This window comes from Saimiri boliviensis, chromosome 15 (genome assembly GCF_048565385.1).
Source record: "Saimiri boliviensis isolate mSaiBol1 chromosome 15, mSaiBol1.pri, whole genome shotgun sequence".
Lineage (NCBI taxonomy): Eukaryota > Metazoa > Chordata > Mammalia > Primates > Cebidae > Saimiri > Saimiri boliviensis.
In genome coordinates this window covers 88,468,971-88,494,795 of record NC_133463.1, presented here as the reverse complement: position 1 = coordinate 88,494,795, position 25,825 = coordinate 88,468,971, and the positions used below count along the sequence as shown (strand labels likewise).

General features: G+C 50.7%; 1 protein-coding gene across 2 annotated transcripts in view; it reads left to right on the top strand.

Moving 5' to 3' along the window:
• Positions 1-25,825, top strand: part of AGO2 (argonaute RISC catalytic component 2) — a 113,714-nt gene that overhangs the window by 13,978 nt on the left and 73,911 nt on the right. Inside the window, exon 1 of one of the 2 annotated variants that reach the window (XM_010336011.2) lies at positions 20,553-24,742. The exons of the other annotated variant lie outside the window; for it this stretch is intronic. The gene's annotated coding sequence lies outside the window, so the exon portion shown is untranslated. Of the gene's footprint in view, positions 1-20,552; positions 24,743-25,825 lie in introns of those variants that run through there. 2 annotated transcript variants of the gene reach the window in all.

Sequence of the window (25,825 nt, the reverse complement as noted above, 5' to 3'; positions counted from 1 at the left end):
GCATGGGAGGGTAACATGGTAACATCAGAGGGCACACAGCGAGATGGGGCCCGCCGTTCCCACCAGCCCTGCCCTTCGGCTGCTGTTAGGTCCAGGTGTGACCCAGGTCCATCTTGGGGCCTGACTGTTGCCCGGCTGCTGGAGGCTGACTGGCTCCCTGTGAGCCTTCGGGAGACAGGCCAAGGCTGGAGTGCCAGGGGGACGTGTGGCAGTGACATTGAATGAACCATCATAAGATGAACAGCTCGGCGGCATTTAGCGCATTCCTGGGGTGCCGCAGCCATCACCACTGCCTACTTCCAAACCATTTCAATCCCCCAAGAGGAAAGCCTGTGTCCAGTAAATCCTCACCCCATTCCCTTCCACCCAGCCCCTGGGAACTACCAATCTGTGTTCTGTCCCGATGGATTCACCTATTCTGAATATTTTCCATAAATGAAGTCATGCAGCCAGTGAACTTCTGTGGCTTCCCTCTTTCACTTAACGCATTTTCAAGGTTCACATGGCGGCATCTTTCAGTGTTTAGTTTCCGTTCATCTTCAAGTATTCGAGTGTGTGGATATGTCACAGTTTGTCTGTGATTGGGCCTTTTCCACCTTTTGACTACGGAAAATAGTGCTGCTGTGAGCATTTGCGTACAGGTTTTCATGTGGACGTATGTCTGAATTTCTCTTGAGCTGGGGGAAATGGTCCCTCTGGTTAACTTTTTGAGGAACCGCTCGGCTGTTACAGCAGCTGCACGCTGCACATTCCCACCAGCAGTTCTCAAGGAGTTCCATTTCTCCATGTCCTTATCAAACACTTGTTATTACCACCTGAACCTTTTAGAAAGTGAACCATGGCTGGCCGTGGTGGCTCACCCCTGTAATCCCAGCATTTTGGGAGGCCGAGGCAGGATCATGAGGTCAGGAGTTCAAGACCAGCCTGGCGAAGATGGTGAAACCCTGTCTCTACTAAAAATACAAAAATTAGCTGGGCGTGGTGGTGGGCCCCTGTAATCCTAGCTACTCGGGAAGCTGAGGCAGAGAATTGCTTGAACCCAAGAGGTGGAGGTTGCAGTGAGCCAAGAATGCGCCACGGCACTCCAGCCTGACCGAGACTCCATCTCAAAAAGAAAAAAAAAAAAAAGAAAGTGAACCATTACTTTATCATCTGAACCTTTTAGAAAGTAAACCATACTAAACCATTCCTGGGAGATCAGTTACCAAAATGGGAAAAAAAAATGTTAGATTTCAGACGTTTTGCCTAGCTCAACCTAATAGATATTAGGTGTGCTTATTTCTTTATGCCAGAATATAGAGCCTATTTGGAACCTGGGTGACTGAAAGAACATGGTAAAGGTAACCATCACTGGACAAGGCTGAAAGGGAGTGCAGCACCCAGACTCCTTCCTGGATGTCTCATATGTCAAAGACGCTTGTTCTCTGAATCGATGTTGAGTGACAGCTGTGTGCTGGGGTCATGCCCAGGCCTGTGGACAATGGTGAATGGGAGCAGCCTTGACTTCTTACCGCCAGCTCATGGTCTGAGACGTGAACACAGATGTGACTCTGTGAGCAGTCACTCACAAATCCATGGAAAACGGCAGGTGTCTCCAGCACAAACACACGCTTGGTCCAGTAGGAGGGGCAGGAATGTGGCTGGAGCGTGGGGTTTCAGGGACTGCGGTGGCCACAGGCTGCTGGGGCGTGGCCACCATCATTCAGTCCACCGGCTGCAGGGTGGAAGTCCGGCTGGCAAGCGGCCTGGAGATGATCAGAAATGGCACCAGTGAGGGTGACTGTGGGTGGAGACAGCAAATGTGGCATGAGGGAGAGGCCAGTGCCCAGAGAACTTCTGCTTCTTTGGCATGAATGGGCACAGTTCAGGAGGCAGGGAGATGGATTAATCCAGAGGTTCCAAGCTGCAGTGAGCTCTGATCATGCCACTGCCCTCCAGCCTGGATGATGGAGCCGGACCCTATAGCTTTCTTTAAAAAAAAAAAAAAAAAAAAAAAAAGGAAAAGAGAAAAGGAGACCAGATTTATGTTGAATTTGCAAACTTTGAGAAAATTATCTTTTTCTTTATCTTGGGGACAGGGTCTTACTCTGACACCCAGGCTGGCTTGCAGTGGCCCAACCTTCAGCTCACCACAGCCTCTACCCCCCTGGCTCAAATGATCCTCCTGCCTCAGCGTCCCAAGTAGCTGGGACTACAGGTGCACCCCACCAGGTCTGGCTACTTTGTATTTTTGGTAGACACAGGGTTTTGCCATGTTGCCTAGGCTGGTCTCAAACTTCTGAACTCAATGCAATCTGCCTGCCTCACCTTCCTAAGGTGCTGGAATTATAGGCATGAGCCACTGTGCCCAGCCGAGAAGAAGTTTTAAAAGGCTTTTTTTTTCCTTTTTTATTTATTTATTTATTTAGAGACTGGGTTTCACCATATTGGCCAGGCTGATCTTGAACTCCTGACCTCATGATCCGCCCTCCTTGGCCTCCCAAAGCATTGGGATTATAGGCGTGAGCCACCGTACCCAGCCCCAGGGCTTTTTTATCATGAAAAATTTCAAATGTAAATAAAAGTGGAGGAGAAAATACAAGGAATACTCAGCCTGTCCTCTCCTGCTCCACACCCTCTGTTGTTTGAGTTAAATCATTTCAGTCACAAGTATTCTCTTACCTTTTTCCTTGACAACAATTTTAGGCTTGCAGAAGAGTGGCCGGAATACTTCAGGGCTCCCATAGATAGCTTCCCCTGTTGCCATCACTGTCTGATGCTAGGGCAGGTTCACGCTGCCACACACCTCTTACCTGGGCTTCAGCTCTTAGGCACATCTGGCCGTTGGACTAATGGCCATTTTCTGGATATTCCATGTTCACTCTGGAGCCCCTCCCACCCGGGCTCCCATGTGACCGGTGCTGTCGCCTGATGGATCCTCTTCCTCCTGATGTGGGACCCCTTCAGGTGGCCCCCGCATCTTTTCAGTGTGCCCCATCGTTTTCTGTTTCTCTTCTGGACCTGCAAGATGCTCCGGGCTCCTCGTATTGTTCCTGCACCAGCCCTTTTTGTCCCTGAGCACCAATTCTTTCTTTCTTTCTTTCTTTCTTTTTTTTTTTTTTTTTTTAGAGACAGGGTTTCACCATATTGGTCAGGCTGGTCTCAAACTCCTGACCTCAGGTGATACACCCACCTCCGCCTCCCAAAGTGTTGGGATTACAGGCGTGAGCCACCACGCCCGGCTGCACGCCTGTTCTTTTATTCGAGGATGGTGGTAGAAACACAGGTCTGGACACAGGCAGGAGACAGACGTGATCACAGTAGCACATGTGTACATGCACATCTGTGTCTGCTTATCCACTGTATTCATGCTAAAAATCATGCATCAGCTGGGCGCGGTGGCCCATTCCTGTAATCCCAGCACTTTGGGAGGCCGAGGCAGGCGGATCACGAGGTCAAGAGATTGAGACCCTCCTGGCCAAGAGTGAAACCCCGACTCTACTAACAATACAAAAATTAGCTGGCCGTGATGGCATGTGCCTGTAGTCCCAGCTACTCAGGAGGCTGAGGCAGGAGAATTGCTTGAACCCGGGAGGAGGAGGTTGCGGTGAGCCGAGATCGCGCCATTGCACTCCGGCCTGGGCGACAAGAACGAGACTCCTTTGTAAAAACAAACAAACAAATCATGGAATCACCCTGGTGTTTCAGATTCAGGTCCCCCGCAGCGGGGTTTCTCGCCTCCGCCGTTGCTTATAACATTAGCGGGTCTTGGGAAGCCTGGCGCTCACTGCACACAGTGTTTGTTTATTTGTTGAAACCTAGTGTGCCCATAGAGTGTGGAGAGTCACCGGCCTGCACCCCGCGAGACAAAGCCTTTCTGACCGGAGCCCTCAAACGTGTGTGTGGCTCTTTCCATCGTTAGCCTTACGGTGCAGTGGGACGCTGCTTTCCAGAGTTCCCTGGGGTCGGTCCCTTCTCTTCTGTGCTCTGCAGCGCAGTGAGCACGCGGCCTTAGTCCCAGGCCTCCTGCGGCATCCTTAAGCCTCTGGCCTGCCCGGTCCCTGTCGCCCGGTCTGTTTTCCCTGCTCCCTTCTCTCTGAGCCACGCCTCTGGGCCCCAGCAGTGCTGGGCAGTGTTGTCATTTTATATCTCTTGTGTCCTTGCATCTGGCGTGATAAATTAGTGGATCGTATGTGGACGGTCGCTAGTGGCCCAGAGTGGAAAATGAAGTTGTTGTTTGTGTTGCACTCACAGCTCCTGTTAGGGAGTTGTTCCTGGTGTTGCCCGTGATTGTTAGAGCTGCCACCGAGCCTGCGTCACAGCCCATCCCTAGCAACTTGGCAACAGTGGCTGCCAGGTGCGGGTGCGATTGTGTCTTGGATACACTGTGTGTGGGCAGCCCAGGTCCAGGGACCCCTCCTTCCAGGGCAGCCTCTGTCTGCGTCGCAGAGATAAGGCCGCAGCCGCCACCAGGATCAGGAGTCAGCAGCTGCTCTGGGAGGAGCCGCCCGACCCCTCCCCGTCATGCCAGCACCAGGTTTCCATGCAGAATTTCCTCGGGCACATACTGTGACTCCAAGCAATGTTGCTTTTTGATTCCAGTTTTTTAAAAAACTGTTCTTTCCATCATAATTAAAAGAAAGACGTGCTCATTTCAAATAATTTAGAAGATGTGGAAGTAAAAAGAAAAACATCACTGGTAATATTACTCACAAGAAATATGTTTTGTTTTCTTTTTTTTGAGATGAGGTCTCACTCTGTCACCCAGGCTGGAGTACAGTGGTACTGCAGCCTCAGCCTCAGGAGAGCCTCCCAGGTAGCTGGGACTGTGGCTGCGCACTGCCCCACCTGGTGAATTTTGTGGCTTTTGCAGAGATGGGGCTTTGCCATGTTGCCCTGGCTCAATCCTGTTGTCTACACGTGGGAAGACAATGGAATCAGCTTACATTTATGATTTTGTGTCTTTCCTTTTCACATAATGTCTTGAGCATTTCTGAGTGTTATTCATTTAGGGGAGGTATATTTACAGTAGTTCTGGGAGTTTTTTGGGGTTTTTTTTTGAGATGGAATCTTATTCTGTCATCACTGGAGTGCAGTGGTGCAATCTTGGCCCACTGTAACTGCTGCCTCCCGCCCGGGTTCAAACAGTTCTCCTGCCTCAGCCTCCTGAGTAGCTGGGACTAAAGGCACGCACCACCATGTGCTAGTTTTTGTAGTTTTAGTAGAGATGGGGTTTCACTATGTTGGCCAGGCTAGTCCCCAACTCCTGACCTCATGATCCACCCACCTCAGCCTCCCAAAGGGTTGGGATTACAGGTGTGAGCCACCGTGCCTGGCCAGTTCTGGGATTTTTGATGTTTTGCTTTGTCACCCAGGCTGGAGTGCAGTGGTGCAATCACAGCTCACTGCAGCCTCAACTTCCTGAGTTCAAGTGGTTCTCCTGCAGTGGCCTCCCAAAGTGCTGAGATTACAGATGTGAGCCACTGTGCCTGGCCAAATGTTTTTTTTTTTTTTTTTTTGACACAGGGTCTCACTCTGTTGCCTATGCCGGAGTTCAGTGGTGCAGTCATGGCTCACAGCAGCCTGAACCTCCCAGGCTCGAGCAGTCCTCCCACCTCAGCCTCTTGAGTTGCTGGGACCATAGGTGTGTGCCATCACACCTGGCTAACTTTTTTGTTTTTAGTACAGATGAAGTCTCACTGTGTTGCCCAGGCTGGTCTCAAACGCCTGGCTCAAGCATTCCTCCCACCTTGGCCTGCTGAAGTGCTGGGATTGAAGGTTTGAGCCACCGTGCCCAGCATCCAACAATTTTTAAAGTAAAAGGATGATGGCAGTACACGCATCAGAGGGTGGGCTCCTGTGAGACGGGGTCACACCGTGGGCAGCTGTGCTGAGGTCTTGATTATTCTCCACCTACCATCTGCACGACTGACATCAGAACTCTTCATTTAGACGTAAGTGGTGCATCTTGGCGAGGTGCAGTGGCTCATGTCTGTAATCCCAGCACTTTGGGAGACTGAGGCAGGTGGATAACATGAGGTCAGGAGTTCAAGACCAGCCTGGCCAACAGGGTGAAACCCCCATCTCTACTAAAAATACAAAAAATTAGCCAGGCAAGTTGACAGGTGCCTGTAGTCCCAGCTACTCGGGAGGCTGAGGCAGGAGAATCACTTGAACCCTGAAGGTGGAGGTTGTAGTGAACCAAGATCTGCACTCCAGCCTGGGCTACAGAGCTAGGCTCCATTTCAAAAAAAAAAAAAAAAAAAAGTGGTCCTTCTCTTACAGGGGCCCTGGGATTCACCAGGCGAATATGCTTGAGAGCCTGGAGTGAGCTGTGCTGGTGTTTCTCTTACATATATGTTTAGAACACCCTTTTTTTCCGAGTGCTTCCTTAGTGTCTGAGAAGGTGTTTGGGCTGAGTGGGGTCCACTCTCTCCCTGCCGGAGGCTGGACCTGCCTCCTGCTGCTTCCCTGTATCCAGCACCGTTGCTCACAGAGAGCAGAGCTGCAGGAAGCATTTGGTGGAGGGTGCTCGGGGGTGGAGGGCTCGTAGGGGTGTGGGGGAGAGTGGGCCTGGGGATGGACAGGCTGCCTGGTGAAGACATGAAGGGCTCCGACGCAGTTGGTGCTGATGTGTGTTTTTCCTGAGGGCCGCTTACAGGTGCGCCTCGTAGTCCTCTTGCGCTCAGCCCCTGCTGGGCGGAGGCTGTACCCCAAGGCCTAGCGAGGTGCGGGAATGAACTGTCGGGCCCCTGAGGCTCTCCTGTTCTGTGAGCTCAGTATCGGGCAGTTCCAGGGGCTCTGGCGCTTTGTTGGTTAGAGGCCCTAGGCTCCCTCACCCCAGGCCCTGCCCGCCACTGCTGCCCCGTGCCTGGCTTCCCCTCTGTAAAATGAAGATAGTAAGAGTGCCTGCTGTTGTTGCAATTAGTATAAATAACTCCTATGCGCTCATATGAAATTATGTATCAAAACCATCAGAAATGACCATAATGTATCGTATTCTATTATAGCTATTATGAACAATTGTTGATTATAATTAACTGCAATTATCAACAGATGATTGCAGTTAATTATGTAATAGTTACTATAGTTAATAGTGGTTGTAGTTGTCATGATTAGTAACAGGAATTACAGTGAGAGTGAAGTGAATTACAGCATGGGACGTCTTCTGGTGCATAGGAAGCCCTGGGTGCCCGCGGTTCGCTGTTGCGATCCTGGCTGTGTAAGTGGCTGGCAGAGGTGTTGCTGCCCTTTGAGGACTGAGCCACTCCTGCAGGAATCTCAGAATGATGTTTCAGTAAGTTTGCGCTGGCGCTGCCTGGACCAAGCAGAGTGCAGATGGGACGGGGCAGTAGAGTTCCTTGAGGAGTCTCGTCTGCTGTGGACTATGGGGTGTGGGAGCCTCATGGGGCTTGGTTACAAGGGCGCTGGTACAAGGATGTGAAGGATCCAGTGCAAATGTCTTACTCTGAGGGTGAGCTGCATGGCTTGGGGTCCCAGATGAGAGGGTCCACGTTGATACAGATGAATGATATTAGAAAGCATGTGTTTCTTACAAAATGCCCTTGGAATAGGAACAGATACCGTTTGTTCTTTTAAGTGAGTTTGCAGGTATTTGGTCCCATTGTTTGCTTGGATATTGTCAAAGTCTGGTTTCTAAACAAAGCCTCAAAGAGACAAAGCAAACACGTGAGTGCTGCAACTCAGTAGTGTTTAATTCACAACAGACGCTGGGCAGGATCTGTGGTGTGCAGGGGGTGCGGCTGTGGCGAAGCCACCGCGGAGTTGCCACAGACACAAGCAAGCGAGAGGGTGGTCCGGTCCTGAAAAGGAAACAACGTTGAGCGTGGTGAAAGTTTCATTGAACTGTGGCAGTCCGGTAAACAGGCTGCAGTGGGCAGAAGCCACATCTCCTACCTGATGTCAGCCATTCTCTTCTGTCCCTGAAATGTCAGCTCCTGGGCAGGCAGTAGGGCGGGCCCTGCTTCATGCTGGTTCTTTGGCTTTGAAGTCAGGAGCCTGTGTGTGCCGGGCGGGAGCGCTGCCTGGGCTGGGGACACTGTGGCGTGCGTGACTATGGCTGCTCTGGGCCGTCGGTGCTGAGTCTTTGTGGGCCCGGCCAGGGAGCTGTCTCCCTCATCTCACTCCATTTTTGTTCATTTTATTTTGGCTTCTTTGTTTTATTATATTTTATTTTGAGATAGGATCTCACGCTGTTGCCCAGGCTGGAGTGCAGTGGCACGATCTCGGCTTGCTGCAGCCTGGACCTCCCGGGCTCAAGGGAGCCTCCCACCTTGGCTTCCTGAAGTGCCGGGATTACAGGCATGAGTCACTGTGCGGGCCTGCTTTTGTTTATTTTAAAAGTGGCATGTTTTAAATGCCGTGTGTGGCAAATCGGGACTCATAAAACAGTCAGTAGTGGAATTGCGCTGTGGATAATGAATACATGAATGGCTGCGTCGGCCGGGAGTGGCCCCAGGCTTGCGTGTGATGAAAAGATGGGACCAAGAGTCACACAGATGAAGTCTGAGGCTCCAGGAGTGGCCGGAGCGGTTGGAGTGAGTGCTTGTGATTTCAGTGATAGCAGCAGGAGCAGCAGTTAACACAGGAACGCTGAGTGCCAAGTGCCAGGTGCTTGCCAAGGGCTTTGGGCGTCCATGACTCTGTGGGTCCTGCCATCCTCCCGTTTTGGAAGTGGGGAGACTGAGGCACAGAGAGGTTCAGGTCACACAGCAGTAAGCCCTGGATCCTGGATTCAGCCCTGGCGGCACCTCGAGGTTCTAGAACCTGACTCCTGCGCTCGTGCTCTGGTTGTTGGACCCCAGAGCATGGATGACACGTCAGCAGCGTGTGGGGTGAACTGTCACTGCAACAGGTTGCTGCAGACATGAGGAGAGCAGCTTGCATTGCTTTGTCATAATTATGCAAACATGCAGGACTTTTAGGGGACTTTTCTGAAGTAGAGCAAACTTCATTAAAGAATAAAAGGGGCCGGGCGCGGTGGCTCAAGCCTGTAATCCCAGCACTTTGGGAGGCCGAGGCGGGTGGATCACGAGGTCAAGAGATCGAGACCATCCTGGTCAACATGGTGAAACCCCGTCTCTACTAAAAATACAAAAAATTAGCTGGGCATGGCGGTGCGTGCCTGTAATCCCAGCTACTCAGGAGGCTGAGGCAGGAGAATTGCCTAAACCCAGGAGGCGGAGGTTGCGGTGAGCCGAGATCGCGCCATTGCACTCCAGCCTGGGTAACAAGAGCGAAACTCCGTCTCAAAAAAAAAAAAAAAAAAAAAAAAAAAAAAAAAAAAAGAATAAAAGGACAAGATTGACTCAGAATTCAGTGCGTTTGGACTTCCCAGTGTTTTCATTAAAGAACAATCAGTTGAATGTGTTTTTCTCAGGACAGTTTTGAGTAAATGAATATTGACTTCAATCCTGCCTTTGCTTCTGTTTTGTTTCGTTTTGAGATGGAGTCTCGCTCTGTTTCCCAGGCTGGAGTGCAGTGGCAGGATCTTGGCTCACTGTAACCTCTGCCTTGGGTTCAAGTGATTCTTCTGCCTCAGCCTCCAAGGTAGCTGGGACTACAGGTGCTTGGCGCCACGCCCAGATAATTTTTGTATTTTTAGTAGAGACGGGGTTTTGCTGTTGGCCAGGCTGGTCTTGAACTCCTGACCTCAAATGATCTGCCTGCTTCTGCCTCCCAGCTAGGATTATAGGTGTGAGCCACCAGGGCCAGCCCCTTTGCTTTTGTTTTTACACCATGGGTTTCAGAGTCCGTTTCTGTCTGGTTCCCTCTGATGCAGCCTGTGAGGAGGCCGCTTCTCCAGGGTGCAGAGCACGGAGGGAATTTCCAAGCTGACACTGGGACATTTTCTGATGCTCCTCCTACGGCTTCCGGATGTCTCAGGTAATCTCCACCTGCTTTCAAGGAGCATGGTGACAATCGAGTGAGAAGGTGAAAGGGCCTTGTAAAGCTGTCTCTCCTACCGGAATGCAGTTGAAGGTGGATGTTTCACAGTCGTTTGGGGTCATCTGCTTCTGTGGGTCGTCTTGGCGTGTGTGTTGATCTTCCCCTTTAGGCCCTAGTGCTGCGGCCGTCAGTGCATGGAATTCTGGTCCTGTCATGTGCCCAGACTTTGCTGGGCTTGTGTGTAGTGTCAGGTTAGAGCTGGGGATAGGAGGGCACTCAGCTTCAAGGCAGGGATCTTTTTTGGGGGTGACAGAGTCTTGTTCTGTCACCCAGGCTGGAGTGCAGTGGCACGATTTTGGCTCATTGCAACCCCCACTTCCCAGGTTCAAGAGATTCTCCTGCCTCAGCCTCCCGAGTACCTGGGACAGGCGTCCCCAAACTTTTTACACAGGGGGCCAGTTCACTGTCCCTCAGACCGTTGGAGGGCCGCCACATACAGTGCTTCTCTCACTGACCACCAATGAAAGAGGTGCCCCTTCCTGAAGTGCGGCGGGGGCGGGGCTGGATAAATGGCCTCAGGGGGCCACATGCGGCCGGTGGGCCATAGTTTGGGGGCGCCTGACCTGGGATTGCAGGCGCCTGCCACGCACAGCTAATTTTTTGTAGTTTTAGTAGAGACGAGGTTTTGTTGGCCAGGCTGGTCTTGAACTCCTGACCTCAGGTAATCCACAGCACCTGGCCTGTTTGTGTACTTTATGAGGTTAAACTAAAAAAGGAAACGGAAGGCTGATTGTGGGATTCCCGGAAGCTGAGAGGGCCGGCGAGTCTTCAGAGGATTCCTGGCCCATCCGGGAGTGGCTGCCGGTTCTTCATCCTCCCGGCCCGTGGCCAGGTGGAGAAGGCTGTTTGCTGGCCGAGGCTGCAGAAGGGCGCCTGTTTGCTCAGACCTTTTCCCTGGTGATGTTTCATGCATTTTGAAGTGAATGATGTTTGTTGTCTTTCACTTGAGTACCTGATAAATAGTTGTTTGAACTGAGGTAACTGGATAAACTTAGAGGTAACAAGATGACTTGCCAAACCTCCAAAAAAACAAACAAACGAACAAAAAACAAGTGTGTTCTGGCCCCCGTAGTGGAGGATTCTGAGCTCAGTGATCCATCGCCCTCTCCCTTCAGGGTTGTTTATGTTGGGGAATAATAGCTAGTGAATCCACGGACATTGGTGAGTTAACTTAAACGTGCAGGCCTGCTGTCACATGCCTGGTGATCTGGGGACTCCCCTCAGTGCTCGCATGCTCACTGGCGCTCAGCTCTGTGTTCATTCTGCTCCGGGTCTCCATGTGCGTCTGCTCCCCTTTTCTGGGTCGTCATTTCCTGGAGAGAGTGTACTGTCCAGAGCGCAGGCCTACTCTCCCTCTCACACCGTAAGTCAGTGCGGGACGCCCATCATGGTGAATGAGTGGGTCCTGGTCCTGATTGCCGGTGCCTGGAATGCTCATCTGTGCCCCGAGACGGTGGTCAGAGAGCTCAGTTACCTTGGATGGATCTAACCAACCAGTCTTTCACCAACAAACCCATGCTGTGGCTGTTTTTTATTTTTTTATTTTGAGACAGGGTCTTGCTCTGTTGCCCAGGCTGGAGTGCAGTAGGGATGATCATGGTTCACTGCAGCCTCCACCTCCTGGGCTCAAGTGATCCTCCCACCTCAGCCTCCCAAGTAGCTGGGACCACAGGCATGCACCACTACACCTGGCTGTTTAAAAAACTTTTTTTTGTGGAAATGAGGTCTCTCTGTGTTGCCCAGGCTGGTCTTAAGCCCCTGGCCTCAAATGATCTTCCCACCTCAGTCTCCCTAAGTGCTGGGATTATAAGTATGAGCCACCATGCCTGGCCAGCGGTTCTTATAGTCTTACAGAAACCAGACCCGAATTTCTGCAGTGATCTTTTGGACAGAGTTCCATACGTTGCTGATTCTGCCAGTATCACCGTTATTCCTGAAGAAACCTCAGGCAGGGCTGCTGTGTTTTTAAGAAAATACTCTAGATGACAGTCCACTCCCAGAAAAGGGCGTTCGGACAGCAGCTCGTCAGCCCTTTTTGGGTCAGGACCTCCTTACATTCTTGGAATTGAGAACCCCGAAGACTACTGTTATAAGTAAAATTTTGATGCCACAAAAGAAACAGCACTTGAAGATAAATCCTCTCAGCAAGGCAGTTTACTTCTGTAGATGGGCACATGGATGGAGCAGTGGTGACTGCACATTTGGACAAGGGGGGAGAGGGGTACTTCTGTCTGATGGGGGTCTCCTCTACTGCTGTGTTGTTCCCGTTGGCTAGGTTAGACCACACAAGCTAGACTAACCCCACCTGGCTATTTTAGAGAGCAGGGGTCCGAGCTGGAGTGGCAGGGTGGGTGTTTTGGTGGGAAGGACGGTTATACAGGCAGGTCAGAGCAGGTAGCCAGAGGTGACCTAGGTCAAAGAAGGTGACCGGAACAGGTGACTGGGATGAGTCAGGATGGAACAGGGGGAGGAGGTGGCGGGGAATGGACAGATGTGAACTACTGATTAGAACCAGTGGAGAAGGTTGTTTGCTGGAATTACAAGGAAGTTAAACTGTAAAATAGAGAATTAAAGAATAAGAGTTGACCAGGCTGGGCACGGTGGCTCACAGCTGTAATCCCAGCACTTTGGGAGGCCGAGGCAGGCGGATTGCGAGGTCAGAAGTTTGAGACCAGCCTGATCAACATGGTGAAACCCCGTATCCACTAAAAATACAAAAATTAGCCGGGTGTGGTGGTGCATGCCTATAATCCCAGCTACTCGGGAGGCTGAGCCAGGAGAATTGCTTGAAACTGGGAGGCGGAGGTTGCAGTGAGTAGAGATCGCACCATTGCACTCCAGCCTAGGCAGCAAGAGCGAAACTCCATGTCAAAAAAGTATATATATTTAAAAAAAAAATAATAAAAAGAGCTGCATACTGATTCTTTGAAGAGAAAGTTGGGGTTCACTATAACACCATTTATTTACGTGGATTATATCTACTGTATTACACATTCAAAGAGGAGTTTCAAAAACATTTGATATAATACAATGTCACTTTATTATATCAAATATGTATTCATATAAATGTTTTTATGAAAGGTAACTTCTTCTAAAACAAAATGTAATGAAAAGAGTTGCGTAGTATTACATTTTCCTGAATCTCCTTAAGGTCTGCCTTAATAGAAAGCATCAGCTAGGCTTCTGGATTCCCTGGACAGGGGGGAATATGTTGTTTTAGCTGAAGTGTAAAAAAAAAAAAATTTGGCCTCATGCAGCTATGTAGCTGGAAGGGAGGGTTATTTTCATAGTCTTTTCAGATAATTACGGTTATTTCTTGCTACTACACCAAAACTTGAAAAGCAGTAGTGTTTTTTTGTTTTTGTTTATGTTTTTTTGAGACGGAGTTTTTTTCACTCTTGTTGCCCAGGCTGGAGTGCAGTGGTGCAATCTCAGCCTACTGCAGCCTCCGCCTCCTGGGTTCAAGTGATTCTCCTGCCTCAGCCTCCCGAGTAGCTAGGATTACAGCCACAATGCCTAGCTAATTTTGTATTCTAGAGACGAGGTTTCACCACATTGGCCAAGCGGGTCTCGAACTCCTGACCTTAGGTGACCCACCCACCTCAGCCTCCCAAAGTGCTGGGATTACAGGCATGAGCCACTCCACCTGGCCAGAAAAAGCAGTAGTTTCTTAAAAGTCAGCTGCAGTGTAGAATCTGAAACCTTGTTAGTTGCAGCTCAGATGCATCTTGTCCTCCATGTGGCTTATCTGTCATGCACCAGGCATTTAACACACTGGCCCACGGAGTGACACGGGTCTTCCAGCACTGACACATTTAACTGCACAGTTCAAAACATCCCATTCATGAACACTGCTGAACTCACCAGAAGTCTTTTAAGTATTTGGAAGCTTGGCAAATGTAAGTTTTCCACAATTCTGATTTTTATATTAAAGCATGAATTTTATGATTGCAACAAACAGCGTCAGCCATTTTCTTAGAAATACAGGTCACTCGGTCTGCTTGGAGAAGACATCTGACCCGCACCCCACTCCAGGTGCTCGCAAGGCTACACTCTGTCTTCGGGGTAGCCTCACGCTTAGGGGTATGTTGGTATGTGTACCTCTCAGTTCCTCACACAGAACATTCAAAAGGCTTAAGAGGCTGGGCACATTGGCTCACGCCTGTAATCCCAGCACTTTGGGAGGCCAAGGTGGGCAGATCACCTGAGGTCGTGAGTTCGAGACCAGCTGACCAACATGGAGAAACCCCATCTACTAAAAATACGAAATTAGCTGGGCATGGTGGCACATGCCTGCAATCCCAGCTACTAGGGAGACTGAGGCAGGAGAATCACTTGAACCCGGGAGGTGGAGGTTGCAGTGAGCCGAGATCATGCCATTGCACTTCAGCCTGGGCAACAAGAGTGAGATGTCTTAAAAAAAAAAAAAAAAAAAAAAGCTGGGGGCGGTGGCTCACCCCTGTAATCCAGGCACTTTGGGAGGCCCAGGCAGGCGGTTCATCTGAGGCCAGGAGTTCAAGACAAGCCTGGCCAACATGGTGGAACCCTATCTCTACTAAAAATACAAAAATTAGCCAGGCCTGGTGGTGGGTGCCTGTAATCCCAGCTACTTGGGAGGCTGAGACAGGAGAATCGGTTGAACCCAGGAGGCGGAGGTTGCAGTGAATTTAGATTGCACCACTGCACTCCAGCCTAGGCGGCAGAGCGAGTCTCCATCTCGAAATAAAAAGGGCTTAAGAGTCAATGTGGAATAAACTTGGCGCTTCTTGCTGCTTTCTCCCGGACTTGTCAGGTAGGCCGGTTTCACCCCTGCGCCGTGTGTGTGCTGCGGTGGTGAGTCACACCTCCGAGGGTACCGCCTGGCACTGCCGCCTTGAGCTGTGCAGATGCACTGCAGTTTTACCAGAGCCGCTGGAGCAAATGTCAGCACAGGGAAGACATAAGCAGCCCTGGCCCTGGGGACCCCCCTGAAGCTCCCCAGACGACACTTAGAGAACCACTAAGTCAGAAGACCCCCAACACCTGTTCTGTTTAACGCTGTTGAATGATCTGCATATGCGAGTGTGTCTACTTAATCCCAGAGTGTTTCAGAGAGATGTTCCAATTTAATTCAGTTGCTTCATGATTTCCCAACTTACTTTAATAAAACCACCCAAGAAGACCATCTGATTTGGAATCTAAAATTTCCTCTGCATGGAATGACTTTCTGGCCGAGTCCGTGAGGGATTTGGGTGTCTGTGTGTTTATTTATGAAGTCTTTGGATGGAGTTGCTTTGAGCAGATGGAGGGATTGGCCGTGGGCAGGACACGGGCTCCTCAACCCTCTGGTGCAGAGGCAGTAGGGCCCAGGAGCCTGTCGCCTTCGGTAGCCAGCCTGGGCTGGGCCTGTGTTCTCTTTCGGACTGCAGGTGTGGGAACCGGGCTCCCTGCTCATGGTGAAAATAGGCTGCTTTCGGGAGCAGTGTCTTCAGAGGGTTGGAATTCTCTTTGTACTTCGTGTGGAGAAGTTTTTAAGTTATTCCCTTATTAAGAAAGCCTCTGACTGGGTGAGGAGGCTCAACGCCTGTAATCCCAGCACTTCGGGAGGCTGAGGTGAGTGGATCACCTGAGGTCAGAAGTGACAGGATCTCGCTCTGTCACTCATGCTGACGTGCAGTAGCTGATCATAGCTCAGTGCAGCCTCAACCTCCCTGGCTCAAGCAATTCTCCTGCCTCAGCCTCTGGAGTAGCTGGGATTATGGGTATGCACCACTACACCCAGCTTTTTTATTATTAATTTTTATTTTTATTCTATTAATTTTTTAAAATGTAGAGTCAGGGTCTTGCTGTGTTTCCCAGGCTGGTTTTCAATTCCTGGGCTCAAGCGTTCTTCCTGCCTTGGCCTCCCATTGTGCTGGGATTACAGGTGTTAGCCTCCGTGCCCGGCCTTTGCAGTCTGTCTTTTTCATTCATTTGTTTGTATATTTAATGTCTTGAGCACCTGCTCTGTGTTGGGCCCTCTTCTAGATGCTGAAGAGAAAGCAGTGACCAAAACAGACCATTCCTGCCCTCAGAGAGCTTATGATCTGAAGGGGGAGATGGGAAGTGCCAGGTATGTGCAGGCAGGGTGGTGAGGGAGGCCTCATTGAGATGGCAGATTCCAGAGGGAGTGAGGCTGCTGCTGTAGCAAAAGTGATGGTGAGGCGGTGCCAGAGCCATGGGCACAGGTGGTGGGCGGGCTACCGTGCCGACCTACTGTGACCACACTCCTACTTGCAGAGCCTCAAGGTTCCCAGCTGTTTAGAAAATACAGCCTGACCTCAGGCGTGGGCTGGAGCCCTGTGATCTCCCCAGCCCACCCGGCAGGCCCCGCTGCCCGCCACCTGCCCTGCCGGGTGTGATGCCCATCCTGGGTTCCCCCTTTCTGCTCATTGAACTTTCTTCTTTCCAGGATTGGTTCAAAACGGGTTCTTTCTTTTTTTTTTAAAGGCCGTGGAAGGCAAACAGCCTTTCACTACCAAGAACCCAGTGAGCTGAAGGAGTGCCTGACCAAAACGGGTTTCTTAGGGAACATGGAACCTTGCCAGATAGCTGAGGCTCCCGCAGCCCTCTCTGCAGCTGCTGCACTTGGCTCGAGCTGGGTTTTCCTTTCCCTTCTGGTGATACGCACAAGCCCATGGCCCCAGGGAAGGGCTGGGAGGCCCTGAGGTGGCCTCTTGCTCCGCAGCCCCTGCCCCAGGCACAGCTGAGCCTCCAAGAGACGCTTGTCGGATCTGCGGACATTTTTTGGGGTTCCATGGCTGTTAGGTCTGGGGAGGCAGTGACCCAGCGCTAGAACCAAGGTGGTGGGCAGGGAGGGGCTGTGGCATGCATGGGAGGGGCAGGGCCTCACCATGGGCCCCCTACCCAGTTGCAGATTCTTGCAAGGGGTGCCCCATCCACCACAGGGCTGAGTCAGGTTTCCAGACATTGCCAGACACTGTTCTGTGACCCTTGCTGTCCTGGAGGAGCTGGAAAATAATAGATTTGGCAGGGACACCCCTCGCTGCTTTCGTCTGACTTGCGTGTTAGGGGTGCTAGAACAGTGGCCCCAAACCACAGGTGCTTGGACTGCCTAGCGGATGCTGGGGAATGGCCGGTGCCCGCCGGGGCAGTGGTGGGCGTAGTCCCAGGTGGCACATAGTGCCGCCAGCTGTAACCTCTCAGCCCAGACCTGCTCTGTCCACGGTGTCTGCTCAGGTCCCTGCTCTGGTCCCCTGCTTGCTCAACACCTGCCTGCCGGCTGCGGGCAGCTCGGTGCCCTGAATCGTGCTGGGAGGGGCACAGAGCCGGTGAAGCAGAGGCGCTGCAGACGTGTCTGTTGTGGTCTCCATGGATTATGGTGGAGAGAACAGCATAGGGTCATGTGGCTGATGTCTCTGGGACTGTGGTGATTTGCACAGAGAAGGAGACGAGGAAAGTGACCACTGTGCTGCCAGAGCTCTGCAGATTTGCTGCCCGCCCTGGGGATGAGCCAGGAGACCGGAGCGTGCTGGCGGAGAGAGAGGTCAGAATGGTACTAAATAGCGATGTGCAAAGTGCCAAGTGTGACGTCCACCTCTGACGCGCTGTCTCTGTCTGTCTAATGCGAATGGCTGAGAAACAACAGCTTCGCTTTCTCCAGTCGGGCCCAGATCACCACGGTGTGTTCAGGAGTGATGGGTAAAGACCTGAAGAATCTGTAGTTGCTGAGAATTCATTCCTTCAGTGTGCTTTTCACCAAAGGCCGCAGGGGAAGGTACCAGTTCCTCCAGGGGCAGCATAAAGGAGCTGAGTGCTGAGCAGATTCATTGATTATTGATTAGATGTTACATGTTTGTAGAATACGTAGAAGAAAACATGGACTTGCTGAAAGTACATAATTCAGCTGCGTTAAGTACATCATGATGTTGTGCGTGCCTCACCTCTGTCTAGGAACAGAACACTTTTGTCACTGGGAGCAGAAGCTTCCCGTGGCCCCCTCGCAGCCCCTGGCACCCACCGCTCTGTGCTCCATCTTCATACATTGGCCTGATCTGGATGTTGCATGTGCCTGAGATCATCCATGTGGCCTTTGTGTCTGGCCTCTTTCGCCTAACAATGCTTTAAAGGCTCATCCATGTCATAGCATGTGCCAGTGCCCCGTTCCTTCTCATGGGTGTGTAATACGCCCCTGTAGGGATGGAATACATTTTGTTCATCCCTTCATTCATCAGTAGACATTGGGTTGTTTCCATATATGTGTATATATAATTTTTCTTTAAGGGATGGGGTTGAGATGGGGGTCTCACTAGGCTGCCCAGGCTGGAGTGCAGCAGCTATTCACAGGAACAGTCATAGCACACTACAGCCTTGGATTCCTGGGTTCAGGCAATCCTCCTGCCTCAGCCTCCCAAGTAGCTGGGACTTCATGTGGACACCATTGCACATAGCTCATTTTAAAATTGCTATGCTTCCAAGCCTTGCCAAAATGGTAACTTTGTCAAAATGTATCGGCTTAGTTTGGCTGTTTTTTCACATTATGCCAACAGCATCAGCTTTTGGAGAACATTTAGTAAGTCCTCACTTAACGTTGTGGTTCTTGGAAACTGCGTTTTGTTTTGTTTTGTTTTTCTTTTTTGAGACAGAGTCTCGCTCTGTCACCCAGGCTGGAGTGCAGGGGTGCGATTTCTGCTCACTGCAACCTCCACCTCCCGAGTAGCTGGGGTTCAAGTGATTCTTCTGCCTCAGCCTGCCGAGTAGCTGGGATTACAGGCGTGCCTACCATGCCTGGCTAATTTTTTTTGTATTTTTAGCAGAGACAGGGTTTAACCATGTTAGCCAGGATGCTCTCGATGTCCTGACTGTGTAATCCGCCCAACTTGGCCTCCCTAAGTGCTGGTACAGGCGTGAGCCACTGCACCCAGACAGAAACTGTGTTTTTAAGCAAAGCAAAGTACATCAGGTTCTCAAATAATGCTGTTATGTTACAGTGTTGATTAGGAAAAAAAATGGATTTGTTAAACATCATGTCACTTAAACTCGCAGTTTCCAGGAACTGTCAACAGCGTTAAGTGAGCTGCATGCTCCTCGCTTCTTCTTGGGGTAGGTGGAGACTCCACGCTCCTGCCTGCAAGTTCTTCCTGTGCTGGAAATGGGCAGAGGCAGCTCCCCGGGTCCCCTCCTTCCTTAGGGATCAGAACCTATTTGGTTTCTTCAGAGAAATTACAATGTCATTGATGCCTTGGAAAGATATACTTGTTGGTATTCCTCAGCATATTTAATTATGGAAAAGTCTTACCTTATTTATAGTGAACCTTTCTGAGTTGCAAATATTTTACTGGGAGCATGACTGATTCATAATTATGAAAAAGCAGCCTTGTCTGCATCATTTGTTTAAGCCTCGAAGCCATGGAATATTGAGCAGAGTGCGGAAAAGAAAGCAGTTGTTGGCACAGTGCTTCCCTTCACAGGTGGTAATTGACTTGTCCATTTGCTAAGGACTTCACCCCACCCAGCAGCCTTTCCTGCACACTAGCTGTTCCATTTTCCATTCTTGCCTTGCCCCTGCGCCATTTCTGAAGCCTTTGAGCAGGTTTGTAACTTTCCCCTCCCTTCCTCTAAAGTGCTTTTAATTTAGCTTCATCTGTCATTTGTCATCATTCCTTTTCTTGTCCAAGTTTACAGTCAAAAGCGATGGCTGGGAACCAGAACTACCCCTGGACCAGCCGGGGAGGTCTTCAGCTGGGTCCCAACATGGCTTCTGACCTACTGCTGGGCACCCCTTTGAAAGCTGCAGACCCTCCCCTAGAAGACAGTACATGGTGGCCTTGTGCAGCCTCAGACACACCTGACGTGGTGTCCCTGTGTGTCCTCCCTGTCCCAGAGCCCTGCACCACCATCTGTCTTCAGCCCAGGCTGAGTTATCCCATTTGATTTTGGTCATTCCTTCATTTGCTGGTATATTTGTTTAAGCTTTAGAAAATACTTTTAAGGGTGGGTGCATTGGCTCACACCTGTAATCCCAGCACTTTGGGAAGGTGATGCAGGCAGATCACTAAAGCTCAGGAGTTCGAGACCAGCCTGGGCAACGTGGTGAAACCTGTCTCTACCAAAAATACAAAAAATTAGCTGGGCATGGTGGCGTATGCCTGTGCTCCCAGCTGCTCAGGAGGCTGAGGTGGGAAGATTGCTTGACCCTAGGAGGTGGAGATTGCAGGGAGCTGAGATTGTACCTCTGCACTCCAGCCTGAGCAACAGAGTAAGACACCACCTTGAAAAGAAGGAAGAAAAATTAAAATATGTGTGAAAGGAGAGAAAGTCTAACATACTCATCACCCAGCCCCAAGCAGTATCAACCATAGCCAGTCTTATTCCCTTACCTGAATATTTTGAAGCAAATCCCACATATCACACATTTATCCAGAGATACTTAAGTGCCCATCTCAGAAAGATGAGGAGTCTTTTAAAAAACGGAATCACTGGCCGGGCGCGGTGGCTCAAGCCTGTAATCCCAGCACTTTGGGAGGCCGAGGGGGTGGATCACGAGGTCAAGAGATCGAGACCATCCTGGTCAACATGGTGAAACCCCGTCTCTACTAAAAATACAAAAAATTAGCTGGGCATGGTGGCACGTGCCTGTAATCCCAGCTACTCGGGAGGCTGAGGCAGGAGAATTGCCTGAGCCCAGGAGGCAGAGGTTGCGGTGAGCCGAGATCGCGCCATTGCACTCCAGCCTGGGTAACAAGAGCGAAACTCCGTCTCAAAAAAAAAAAAAAAAAACGGAATCACTGTTCCATGATCCATGATAAATGGTCATTCCTCCACGTCACCAAACACAGTCACCTCCCAGATTTTCCTAGTTGTCTTGAAAATGCCTTTTTATGGTTGCTTTGTTTGAATCGGTGTTTGTACACGTAATTAGCTGTTAATTTCAACATGCCTTAGCATTTTTGCTTATGTGATTTTCAAGTTCTTGAACATGCACTCTTAGCTGGATGAAAGGTGCCACTGTGCAGAGACCAGCACGGTGCATCTGACTCTCCGATAGTGCACAGCACGCTTCGCTCATTCCGATGAGTTTGAGGAGTGTCTGCCCCATTCTTCATCTCCCTGGTGTACCTCAAACCCCTGTGGTCCACAGCAGTGTTTCCTGCTGTGTGTGAGCCTCCGGGGCTGCTGGGGCTGCAGGACCAGTGGGACACCTGGTCAGGGGCCAGCTCAGCCACTCGGCCCCCTTGGCTAGGGCCTTTCATGGGCCTGGATGATGGCCCACTCCATCTGGCTCCTTTGTCCTGAGAGACGGGTGGCTCATCCCAGGAGGTGCGAGTCTCAGCAGCAGCAAGAAAAGCGGCGGTAGGCAGCCTTGCGAGCCCTGAGGGATGCAGAACATTTGGAGGGTGTCCGTTCAATCCGGCCCCAGCGGAGCTCAGACATGGCTGCAGCATGGGTGAGCCGTAAGGCCGGCATGCCGCAGGGGACAGGGGGCGCCAGGCGCAGGGGACCACACGCTCGACTCCACCTCTGGAAATGTCCAGAACAGGCAGAGCCATTGAGACAACGCAGGTTCGTGTGCCAGGGGCTGGGCTTTGGAGGGAAGGGAGCCTGACGGCTTAGTTGGGCATGTGGCTTCTTTTAAGGTAATGAAGGCGCCCAGGAATTGGGTGGTGGTGTTGGCTACACAACACTGTGAATGTGCTAAAGGTCACCACAGTGCTCACTTGAAAATGGCTTGGGTGGTAAAGGTATCTGAATTCTAACAAGAGGAAGAAAGAAACCTGGCCCGGGATCCCTCCTCCCCATAAACGTTTATCATCCCAGCTCTCAACCAGCCCGGCCTGGAGCCTGCAGGCACCATGCGCTCCGCTTTGACGTGTGTGTTTTTGGCTGACAGACTACCAGGTGAGATCTGGCGTCCCACCTTCTGCTAAGCTGGGTCCGCAGGGCCAGGTTAGACCCTGCCAGTAATCTCCACTGCGCCACCGTGGGGGCCTCAGTCAGCCCCCACTGTCCGAGGGGCCTGCCTTTCTGATAGCAAATAATAGAAGGACGTCCGTAATTATGTCATTAAAAAAAAGATGCGGCCAGGACACTGTGCCTGGCACCGCCTGGGATCCAAAATGCTTGCAGGTGTCGTCGTTAACTTTTCTTTGGTCCTCTGAGGAAATAGAGCACCATTTCGATTTGTTTTCCATTGTAAGCTCCTCTCTCTTCAGGAAGGAATTGATTAAAGAAGCAAACACTCCTGGATATTTTGTCTGCTTGATTTTGAGCAATTTACTCCTAATTAATTATTCTGACTAGGAGAAAAATGGTACCTCTTTGGGATGCCCGTGTTTAGAATTGACGTTTCAAATAGCTGGTTGGACAAATTGGGGAAATTTTCTGATTTCTGTCATTTGTTAAATTTGCTTTTAAGTATCCCTCAGGGAGCTGTATTCATTCCAAGTGTGGGGAATTAAAGTTGAATCTCCATGCAATTGAATTAGCCCGAGCCCCGGGGATGGGCTGCAGAAGCCTGCTGAAGCTTGCAGGGAGGTTTTACGTCAAGCTGAGGCTTATTTCACACAGTGCTTTCCTAAGGTTTTCTACCACCACCCTGATGTGTGGTTTATTAGTCCACGTGTGCCCTGTTTATTAACATTAGAACAGTACTTCTTTTCCCAATGCACCATGATTGTAATTTAAGATAAATGTGGGAGTATTCTCATACCTAAGAAAATGCTGAGTTGAAATGCTGGATTTCTAAATATATCACTGAGAAGAGGACAGTTTTTTCTTTTTATAATGACAGTGTTGCCGACATGACCTTACAGCTATGTGGGCTGGGGAGATTTTGATGTGTAATAGGAAAATGTCACAGGAGGGATAACATCAACTGAGGCTAAACTTTCCCTGCGTGATACTTATTTTTAACATCTATTTTACTCTGTTAAAAAATACGGACCCTCGTGTTCATGTGGAAAACATAGTGACTAGGGGGAGAGGGAGGTGATCCTTGTGATGGATGAAGTTCTTAAAACACATAGATGCAAATGCGGTGGCTCTTGCAGGAATACAAACCCTGTAGAAGCTTATTTTTCCTTCATGCAAATTTCCAGGGCGTGTGGGCTTAGCTGCTCGGCTCCATGCAGCTATTCAGGGATTCAGGCTGCAGGTTATCTTCAGCCTGAAGGCGAAAGACCATGGAAGAGGGGGCCTGTGCGGTTTCTGTGTGCTGGCCGGCTGCTGACTGGCCTGTGAGGTAAACCCACCAAAGCAGGTGCCTCACCTAGGGGTAGAAAATATTTGGGGGGAAAAAGCAATAAAAAAAAAAAATCCAAAATTTAAGTCCAAAAAAGTATAGTATAATAACTATTAATGTAGCATTTACATTGTTTGAGGTATTGAAGTAATCTAGAGCTGATATAAGGTAGATGGGAGGATGCGTTCAGTTCTAGGCAAATATCGCCAAGAGACGGCACTATCCGGCAGCCACATGCTCCGCTGCTCCAGAAAAAGAAACAACCAGACTGGGGCAGGCAGCCCCCGACTGTGCCGTGGTAGGGGAGCAAAGTTAGAACCTACCTGGAGACCATTCCCCACGTGGTTCACATCCATCAGCCAGCACTTGGCAGACGTGCTTCTAAGCACTGGGATAGAGCAATGAACAGAAACAGAGACGTTCTCTTTGGGTGTTCCTAGTGCAGGGAGGATGGGAGATGGAGTGTGCCAGGCAGCAGGCGCTGTCAAGGCGAGCACAGCGGGTGGCCTGGAGCTGCTGGGGGCACGCACCGCATTTACGAAGGCAGTCACAAGGCAGTCAGCAGTCTCTAGGGAGGTGACATTGAACAAAGACCTGAAGGAGGTAAGTGGGTGAGCAAACCGCAGGGATCTGAGGAAAGCACAGACGGGAAGTGCAGAGGCCCTGGGGTGGGAGTGCACTGGTGCCTTAAGGCCAGAGCCCGTGGGAGCCTGGCTGTCACGTGTGCGATGAGATGCTAGGGGGACTTGAGAGTGGAAGGATGAGCCGGCCGCCCTTCCTGGTATCTCTGGCTGCTGTGTGGACACAGGGGACTTTGGTAGGCACTGTGACGTGATCCAGTTGGGAGAAGATGACGGCTCTGGCCTGCATGCTAATGGTGGAGGTGAAGTTGACAGATTCTAGATGCAATTCAAGATTTCAAGCTGTTTGTTTTTTTGAGACAGTCTCACTCTGTCACCCAGGCTGGAGTGCAGTGGTGCGATCTCAGCTCACTGCAACCTCCACTTCCCAGCTTCAAGTGATTTTCCTGTCTCAGCCTCTCGAGTAGCTGGGATTACAGGCATGCACCCACCATGCCCAGGTAATTTTTATGTTCTTAGTAGAGATGGGTTTCGCCGTGTTTACTCTGCTGGTCTTGAACTCCTGGCCTCAGGTGATCACCCGCCTTGGCTTCCCAACATGCTGGGATTATAGGCCTGAGCCACCGCACCTGGCCCTGAGTTGACTTAAAGGTAGGGCCCTAAGAGTGTCAGGAGTCATGTGTGGGGTGGGATGGGACTGTCTGGGCTGGAGACTGATCCGGCCTGAGCACTGTCAACCACCCTTCCTCTCAGTTACGTGACCCTCCTGTCCGCAGAATCCTAACGTGAGACAACCACACGGGATCTGGTGTAACTTTCCTCTGAATGGGGAAACAGCGTGTTTGGATCTTTAGATCCCCATGACGCCAGCTTCTCCACATGTGCTGCAGGAGTCTGAGCAGAGGCCACGAGGCCAGGAGGCAGAGCCCTCGCCGAGTGCAGCAGTAATTCAAGAACACGTCTTTCGCGTAGACTTCATACCTGGCCCGCTTTGGTGCGTTACAGCGTTTGTTGTTTACAAATGACATCTTTGTAAAACCAGCTTTTCTAATCATTGCCTACATATAGGAGTGCATTGAGGTTCATCAAGCTGGCTGGATTCTTTCTGGCTCTTAACAGTGCGCCCGCCAAGGCATCTTCTCTTCATGGAGGCCATCATGTCGTCTGAATGGGTCTTCGTGTCCATTTGCCTTTGAAATCATGAGAGGGCTGGGCATGGTGGCTTATACCTGTAATCCCAGCACTTTGGGAGGCCAAGGGAGGCAGATCACTTGAGGTCAGGAGTTCAAGACCAGCATGGACAGCATGGTGAAACCCCATCTCTAAGAAAAATAACAAAGTTAGTCAGGTGTGGTGGCAGGTGCCTGTAATCCTAGCTATTCCGGAGGCTGAAGCAGGATGATCACTTGAAGCTAGAAGACAGAGGTTGCGGTGAGTCAAGATTGCACCACTGCGCTCCAGCCTGGGAGACCGAGTGAAAACCTTGTCTTGGGGGGAAAGAAATAATGAGAGGGCCTTGATTTCCAGACAGGTAAAAAGATGTGAGTCATGTAAGGGAGGTCTGCGCGCCCAGTGCCTCAGTTAGACAGATGGCTTTGAGCACCGCCGCTGGGTGTGTTAAATTTCTCGCTTAGCCGGTGGCCTGGACCCTATAGGTAGTGTAAATTCAAGACCCAGACCAGGGCATGTAGGACCCGGAGCTGCAGTTTTGGGGGTGGGGGATTCACAGGCCCTCCCGCTTCCCTTCTTTCGGCTCTAGCTGCTCTTGACCAGGCTTTGTCTTCATCATCACGAAAGATGTCGATCCCTCAGAATCCAACAGACTTTGTTTCAGATGCTAGCGTGCGTCTTTCTGCTGTGGCCCGAGCGGTTAATCTGGCTGCCCCTATCTCATGTACGCATCTCATTGCATACACGAGATGGGGGGAAGGGGCCAGATTAACCGCTGGTCACAGGATTTTGTGTACGGAGACCACGGCCATGCACTCCGCGTAATGGGCGTTCGGCGCGCGCCTCTTTTAGACGCTGGCCTGTCGGTGGGTGGCAGAAACTATCCACGTGTGGCGATGGTTCTGCT